The following is a 9,350-nucleotide window of genomic DNA, read 5'->3' on the forward strand; positions in this document are numbered from 1 at the left end:
TCTATATAATAAAAAAGGTATACCTGAAAGAAAATTACGCATTTTTTTAGGCCCATAGTATTCAATGGCTGACTGTAGTAGGTGATTTCATATAATGTAAATGTAAATTCATTACTTGTCTGAATTTCAGCATTACCATGGGATCATAAGCTACTAGTCATAAAATGTATTAGGGTCCTTGACCAATTAGAATGAAACACATCCAAACTGGATAAATGGGCCTCAATATTTTGCCCCCTACGAGACATAATGTCATAAAAGGGAGAAAAAGATGATCTACTGTACATAAATTAATCCCACGTGTTAGCTCTTTATCTTTCCATTCTTCCTTTTGTGTGACTGCCTGAAGTTAGTAAACTGCTGCTTTCACCCCTCATGGCAAAAGCAGACACAGAAGAGGGGCAGTAGAGCTGTGGAAAGATTGCTCTTTCATCTCCTCCTTTTGACAGATTTATTCTCTATCAAATTAAGGTCTATATATATATATATATATATATATATATATATATATATATGTCAACAAAAAATACTTGTTAGTAATATGAAAATAAAATTACATTTCTTTGGGAGGGTTTGCCTTCACCATGCTTCCTGGAAGTAGGGGTAGGAACTTAACAGCCTCATGTAACAGGAAGGAAGTGAATATCTTATTTTTTTTCCTAAAATCCTCTATTTGGTTGTTTGCTTGTCCTGGAATTGATTGAGTTGCTTGCATGTCATTGAGATAGAAAAATACTTACAAAAGGAAAATGACAACTATAAACTGCGGCAACTATAGTTGCCGGTGGGCTTAAATGGGTTAAACTACACAGACATTGACATGGACGTGTCCACATTAATTTCAGTGGGCTTAAACAGATCCCCCTTTACATCAGATTCACAAACAATGGACTACACTGAGCCTTGTGACACACTTTCATTTTGAAATAATTATAATCAGAGTCTACAAAAAGATTTCAAAATCCGGATATTTTCAGAGACAGGAGAAGAGATATTCTGATTATTACTGTTTGCAGAATTTTTCAAATTTAATGGAATGTGAAGTTTTAATCCAATGTTAACCGATCTGATAAAGCAATGGTTAGTATGTGATTGTAAAGTGGCTAGTATGTGATTGTTTCACCACAGGGTGTCAGTGCTCTAAACTATAATTGCAACGCTGCAGTGTGTGTGAGATCTGATGAATAAGATCAGAATGAACCTTTATTTATCTGGATTTAAATATGTTAGTCACTATTCTGTGTCATATTCTGTCATCATTTCACTGTTTGTGATGCCAGAATATAAATATTCAAAGTAGTCGCACTGTCAGTGAGTTACTGTTAAAAATTTATTAAATGTTTAACATCAATAGATTTCTTTAAGGCAGTTACTACATAATCATTCAGCCATTTTAAACAGATGGGTGCTCGGGCTGATTGCCCCCCACATGTTCTAAACTTACCTTGATTCTCTCTGCTACTTTACTCTGCTGTTCTCTCTGCTTCTTTGCCAGATTATTGTTGGTTCTACTAATATATTTATAGAAAAATTGCAGCAGGTTGAATATAATTCATGTTAATGCAGAGAATACGATTATTATCAGAGTTTGAAATTAACACCCGCCAACCCACCAAATGTGGGTAAAAATCAGCTGTGGCGGGTAACGCTGTCAAATCACTAGCCAATTTGGCGGGTTACTTGTCATAAATTATGTTCACTCATTAATTTCTAGGGGAAGTTCATGCAAGCCAAATCTGCTCAGGTTTAGCGCAAATACTGAACTCGTGAGACATCGTGAGTTATGAATGTAACTGCGGTTCTGAGTTCTGGATTACTGCCAGAGGCAGTGCTTCACACTGAATGCTATCTCTTCGCAGATTCAATTCAATTCAATTCAAGTTTACTTGTATATCGATTTTTACGATACAAATCATTGCAAAGCAACTTTACAGAAAATTAAGTTTCTACAATATTTAGTAGTAGCTTATCAGTGGTGACTGTCAGTTCATGTGCATATGGCAGAAATGTTCAGAAAAATCAATTAAAGACGTAAACAAACAGACGATTAATACTATTAACAGCAATTATGAAATCAAACTTATTGCAAAATGTGGTAGTTCTGTATGTTGTCTCTGGGTTAGCATCATCTGAGGTCCTCTGAGGGGTTGGCATCATCTCTTCTCAGGTGTTCTGGATCCAGACTGGAGCTTGTGTAAATCCTAGTTACCACCGTGGCAAAGCAGAGAAACAAATAGAGACATAATTAGCGTAGCTGCTGTTCCAGCCAAGTAAAATTAATTAGTTTAACCCAAGCTAAAGAATAATAATGCACATTTGATCAGATATAACTGCAGTCCAAAATTATGAGATGCATTATTTGAATGCTTGGCCAAAGTGGTGTGTTTTTAATCTAGATTTAAACAGAGGAAGTGCGTCTGAACCCCGAACATTATCAGGAAGGCTATTCCAGAGTTTGGGAGCCAAATGCGAAAAAGCTCTACCTCCTTTAGTGGGACTTTGCTATCCTAGGTACTATCAAAAGTCCAGCGTTTTGTGACCTTAGGGAGTGTGATGGGTTGTAGCGTGGTAGAAGACTAGTTAGGTACGCAGGATCTAAGCCATTAAGGGCCTTATAAGTAAGTAATAATATTTTGTAACTGATACGGAACTTAATAGGTAGCCAGTGCAGAGACTGTAGTATTGGGGTAATATGATCATATTTTCTTGACCTGGTAAGGACTCTAGCCGCTGCATTTTGGACTACCTGTAGCTTGTTTATTGAGGATGCAGGACAACCACCTAGCAATATAACACCCAGATTTTTGACAGTAGAGGAAGTAACAGTACATCCATCTAATTGCAAATTGTAATCTACGAGATTCTGTGTAATGTTTTCTGGTCCAATAAGTAATATCTTTGTCTTATCTGAATTTAATAGGGGAAAATAATTTTTGGTCATCCAATCTTTTACATTTTTAACACACTCTGTTAGCTTAGATAATTTTGAAGTTTCACCTGGTCTTGTTGAGATATATAGTTGAGTATCATCAGCATAACAGTGGAAACTAATCCTGTATTTTCTAATGATATTACCAAGGGGGCAACATGTATATTGAAAATAGCAGAGGACCTAGGACAGATCCTTGTGGCACTCCATATTTTACTGGTGATAAAATGAGATGACTCCCCATTTAGATAAACAAAGTGGTAGCGATTGGACAGGTAGGATCTAAACCATCTTAAAGCCTGCCCTTGGATACCTGTATAGTTTTGTAATCGATCTATGAGTATGTTGTGATCTATGGTGTCGAACGCAGCACTAAGATCAAGGTAAAACTAGCAATGAGATGCAGCCTTGATCTGAAGCAAGAAGCAAGTCATTTGTAATTTTAACAAGTTCAGTTTCTGTGCTATGATGGGGCCTGAAACCCGACTGAAATTCTTCATAGAGATCATTTTTTTGCAGGTAGGAGCACAATTGAGCAGACAAAAATTTTTCTAAAATTTTAGACATAAATGGAAGATTTGAAATAGGTCTGTAATTTGCCAGTTCACTAGGATCTAGTTGTGGTTTCTTAATAAGAGGCTTAATTACCGCCAGCTAGAATGGTTTTGGGACGTGACCTAAAGATAACGACGAGTTAATAATATTGAGAAGCGGTTTTTCTGCTACAGGTAACAACTCTTTCAGTAATTTAGTGGGGTACAGGGTCTAATAAACATGTTGTTGGTTTAGATGCAGTGATAAGTTTATTTAGCTCTTCCTGTCCTATAGTTGTAAAGCACTGCAGTTTATCTTTGGGTGTGATGGATAAAACTAAAGTATTAGACGCTGTAGAATCTACATTTGTTATTGTATTTCTGATGTTATCTATTTTATCAGTGAAGAAATTCATAAAGTCATTACTATTTAACTGTGAGGGAATATTTAGATCGGGTGGCGTCTGGTTATTTGTTAATCTAGCCTCTGTGCTAAATAAAAACCTTGGATTGTTTTGGTTGTTTTCTATGAGTTTGTGAGGATATGCTCGGCCCTGGCAGTAGTTTAGAGCCTGTTTATAGCTGGACATACTGTTTTTCCACGCAATTCTAAAAACTTCCAAGTTAGTTTTTCTCCATTTTGCGCTCAAGACTACGAGTTTCTTTCTTGAGAGAGTGGGTATTACTGTTGTACCATGGCACAGTACGTTTTTTTCTCTAACCTTTTTCAATTTGATGGGGGCAACAGCTTCTAATGTATTAGAGAAGATAGTGCCCATGTTGCCAGTCATTTTGTCTAGTTCATGTGTATTTATGGGTACAAAGAGCAGTTGAGATAAATCAGGCAGGTTATTTGCGAATCTGTCTTTGGTGGCTGGAACAATAGTTCTGCCCGGACGATAAGGCGAAGCTATATAGTTATTATCATCAATACGCAAAATGCACGATACAAGGAAATGGTCAGTAACATCATCACTTTGAGGTACGATATCTATGTCAGTAAGATCGATTCCATGCGATATAATTAAATCTAGCGTATGATTAAAACGATGAGTGGGCCCGGTGACATTTTGCTTTACTCCAAAACAGTTTAATAAGTTAGTAAACGCAAGTCCTAATGCATCATATGTATTATCAATATGAATTTTAAAATCTCCGAAAATTAGCACTTTATCAGCGGTAACCAACAGGTCTGAGAGGAAATCTCCAAATTCTTTTAGGAATTCTGTATATGGCCCTGGTGGTCTATACACAGTAGCCAGAGAAAGAGATACAATAGATTTCTTTTGCATATCTGACAGTGTAACATTAAGCATAAGTATTTCAAATGATTTAAACCTGTATCCTGTTTTCTGGGTAACACTGAGAATATCACTATATATTGTTGCAACACCTCCCCCTCGACCAGTCTGACGGGGCTCATGTTTATAACAGTAGTTTGATGGAGTAGACTCATTTAGACCAATATAATCATTTGGTTTTAGCCAGGTTTCAGTCAAGCAGAGTACATCAAAACTATTATCTGTGATCATTTCATTTACAATAACTGCTTTGGGTGTGAGTGATCTAATGTTTATGAGCCCAAACTTTAAAAATTGTTTTTGTTCATTTATTTTACGTTTTTCTGGTTTAATCACGATAAGATTTTTTCTAGATCCTACATTAAATTTATATTTTGACCTCACTAGTCGGGGAACAGACACAGTCTTATTAGATTGGACAGCGCAAGTACTTCTAACATTTAATTATTAACAATTATTAACAATTATTAACAAAGAGCAGTTTCTGTTCTTTACACCATGACAATAACCATTCATTTAGAGCAAAAAGTCTACTGAACCTTTCGTGTCCTCGTCGATATGTGGGCAGTGGTCCTGACACGATGATCGTCGCCGAGGGCGTCGTGCTGCGAACCGTCTCCTGAAGTCCCTCTTCAGCGTCTCCGTCTGCTGCTGCGTGGTGTCGTTAACCCCGGCGTGAAGCACGACCGCTCTGGGGCTCTCATCGGCCTTCAGGATCGTGGGTATCTGCGCAGAAACATCGAGAACACGAGCACCAGGGAAACAGTGAGTGTGCACTTTACCTTTGGCTAACGTAGCACAGACGTGTCGGACGATGGAGTCTCTGATGATCACAGCGTCGCGTTCCATCTCGCGGAGGGGAGAGAAGCAGTTCCGTGTGGAGATCTCGAAGACCGGAGGGGGAGAAGTCGTCGCCCGGGGCCTGGCTCGCGTCCTCCGCTGCGGATGCACCCAGGGTCCATTGTGTCCCGGCGGCGGAGTGAAGGACATCTGGGCAGATCGCATCCTGGGTGCACCGGGCCTGTGCAGAGAAACACACGGGGTGGAGGTGGTGGGACTGTTAGTAGCACACTGCATACTTAGGGGAAGTCGTGGCCTAATGGTTAGAGAGTCGGACTCCCAATCGAAGGGTTGTGAGTTCGAGTCTCGGGCCGGCAGGAATTGTGGGGGGGGGGAGTGAATGTACAGCGCTCTCTCCACCCTCAATACCACGACTTAGGTGCCCTTGAGCAAGGCACTGAACCCCAACTGCTCCCCGGGCGCCGCAGCATAAATGGCTGCCCACTGCTCCGGGTGTGTGTTCACAGTGTGTGTGTGTTCACTGCTCTGTGTGTGTGCACTTCGGATGGGTTAAATGCAGAGCACAAATTCTGAGTATGGGTCACCATACTTGGCTGAATGTCACGTCACTTTCACTTTTTTTTCACTTTTTTTTTTTACCCTGGACTTGTGAGCGTCAGCCCGGGAGGTTTCCAGTGCGGCTCTCCGCTCTCTCAGCTGGGCCTGCCTCTGCTCCAGGACCCGAATCTGCTTCTCCACAGCCCCCAGCTCGAGCTGCACCGAATGCAGCTCGAATGTGTCGTCACCTGCACTCAAAGGTAGACAAACATCCGCCATTAAAGCAAGTAACAGTGAGTAAAGCAATTGTAATGTGTGTGAATAGAGTATTAGCGATGCACGTGGGTTTAGCGACAACCACGCTGGTGATGCTAATGGGCTATAAGCTACTAGCGGACTCGGGAAATCTAAATAAAACTAGTGATAACAAGGCGCGCTGATTGTTTTTGTTGTAGAATACGATAGAGGATATATTCACACGTTATAGAAATGAAAATGATGGTGTATAAAATAGATTTCAACAATAAAAAATAGTCAATAGAGAAATAACGTGACAGAGCTCAAACTAGAGGCTTTCAAACTAGAGGCTAGACAATGACAAGGAAAAAGTTGTAATTTGATGCACAGGTTGAGTCTAATACAAATAAAGTCCCTTGTGACCAGGGTGACTTGGGGTCCTCCCCTATTTAACCCCGTGACTTCCTGCAGACTGTCTTCTCGTCCTGACTCCAACTGACAGAAAGCTCTGGCAGTCATCCAAAACACATTGAACCACAGTTGCATTCTCAACTCTCATTCTATTTTGTTCTTTCCGACCACTAGAGGCAGTGCTTCACACTGGATGACTTATAACCACAAGGTCATGAGGAGGTCCTGTTTACTTCTAAGAAATTGAGGGTCCCAACAGGACAGCTGTTTCAAAAGTATCCGATGCAGCCACATTAATCCTGTAATATCGGGAAAATGTGCTCGTAGATGACCATGTAGCTGCAGCACAGATGTCACTTAGGGGGACACCTTTTAGTGCCACCCAAGACGTTGAAATGCTTCTTGTTGAATGACATCTCACTCCTGAAGGCAGTGGACAATCACTAGACTTGTAAGCATGGGTTATAACCTCCACTACCCAATGTGACAATCTCTGCTTTGAGAGGGGCTGACCTTTTCTCTGCCTCCCAAAACAGAGAAAAATTTGGTCTGATTGCCAAAAATCTTCTGTGGCCCTGAGGTAGCCACGGAAAGCCCTTACCGGGCACACAAGTCTGCATCCACTTCCTTCTTGTGAATCCAACCTTGGAGGATGAAATACTGTCAGCTCAGTAACCTGATTTCTAAATGGTGCAGAAAGCCTCTTGGGGAGAAATGCTGGGTTTGGCCACAACTTTACTAGTGAACAATCTGCATTCCAGCGCATGCAGTTTGTGTTAACTGATAATCTGTGGAGCTCATTCACTCATTTAACTGAAGTAATGGCCAAGAGAAAAGCTGTCTTTAATGAGAGCCACTTCAAGTCACTGTGCTCCAAAGGTTTGAATGGAGGTATTGCAAGAGACTTCAAGACAAGGCTCAGGTCTCATAAGGTTACCCGATTGATCTGAGGAGGGTGCAGTTGCTGTGCACCTCTAAGGAATTGAGAAAACAAGGCATGAGATACAAATGGCTACCAATCTATTCATACATGATGTGCTGAAATTGCAGCCACATAAACTCTTAAGGTAGAAGCTGCCCGATTATCTTCCAGCTGAGATTGCAAAAAACTTAACACCAAGGGGACAGGACATACCTCTGGGGACACTCTTTGCTCCCTACACCAATCAGAGAAGAACTTCCACCTATAAGCATAAGCACTCCTGGTGGAAGGTTCCCTAAAATTAATTATAGTGTTCTGTAAATCCTGATCACAGAGTCTCAAAAGTGGTTCTGGCCCTTCAGAGGCCAAACACAGAGCTGTAGGCGGTCTGGATTCGGCTGCCAAATTTGACCTCTCAACTGGTGGAGGAGATCCATCCTCCTGGGTAGGCTCCAGGGCTCCCCTTCTAAAAGCCTGTACATCATTGGAAACAAGGATCTCCCTGGCCAGTTTGGTGCCACTAGCAGTCCCTGAAGGACTCTGTAACCAGTTGCTAAGATCAATGGTATTGGGGGAAAGGCATACAGTAACTAATCTGGCCAGTCGTAAGCTAGAGCGTCCTGCCCTAGAGGATTGGATTCTTCAGCTAGTGAAAACCAGAGGGGGCACTGGGTCGATATTGCTGAGGCGAAGAGATCTACTTTTGCTCTGCCAAACCGCTGCCATATCATGTCGCAAGAGGGTAATAAATCGTTCACTACCTTTACAAGGGCAGTTAATAATGTTAATCTGTTGCAGATAATAGCTGGACTGGAATGGGTCAAAGAGATTATTTGCCACTAGGAAAGACTGAAGCTGGTAAGCTACAGTACTCTCCAATAATTTAGGGATAAATGGTAAATATGAAATATGACGGTAATTGGATAAAACTGTGGTACTGAGATTGGGTTTCTTGAGAAGTGGTGTGACTGCAGCAATTTTAAGTGACTGAGGAAAAGAAGCAGTGGCAAGAGAAGCATTTGAAATGAGAGATAGGTGGAGAAATGACTGAATTACACCGTTTCAGGAGAGAAGTAGGAGCTGGGTCAAGTCAACAGGAAGAAGAATTTGATTTTGAAATTAGCTCAGAAACAAAAGACGGATTAGTAAGAGAAAAGCAATACAGGGAATTACCAGAGAGATTAGAGAGACAACAAGGCAACACAAAAAAACTGGACTAAACTGGAACAGAGAAACACGGAATGGCTCAGTAAAGCAGCTAACACTTGGGGAGTGAAAAATGCAGAACAATACACGAGACTAACTAGGGGCACCGAAAGGTAGCAATAGCTAAACCATGATAAACGCAAACAATACTTTGCGATCTGAACAGGAACTGAGTGGGTGTTAAACAGTGTGTAATAGCTCTCAGGTGAGTGTGAGATACATGACAGCTGTGTGTGATTGGTTTCATGTGAGCTTGTGATTAGTGCAATGGAGCATGGGAAATGTAGTCCAGGGTGATGTGTAGCATTCAGTGTAGTGTGAGAGTCCATTTGGAGAGCGGGTGACCTCTGATGGTGAGTGAACGGAAGTTTACAGACCGGATTCATGACTTTATATATATACAGGTCCTTCTCAAAAAATTAGCATATTGTGAAAAAGTTCATTATTTTCCATAATGTAATGATAAAAATTAA

The sequence above is a fragment of the Cyprinus carpio genome, chromosome B18 (genome assembly GCF_018340385.1).
Source record: "Cyprinus carpio isolate SPL01 chromosome B18, ASM1834038v1, whole genome shotgun sequence".
Taxonomy (NCBI): Eukaryota; Metazoa; Chordata; class Actinopteri; order Cypriniformes; family Cyprinidae; genus Cyprinus; species Cyprinus carpio.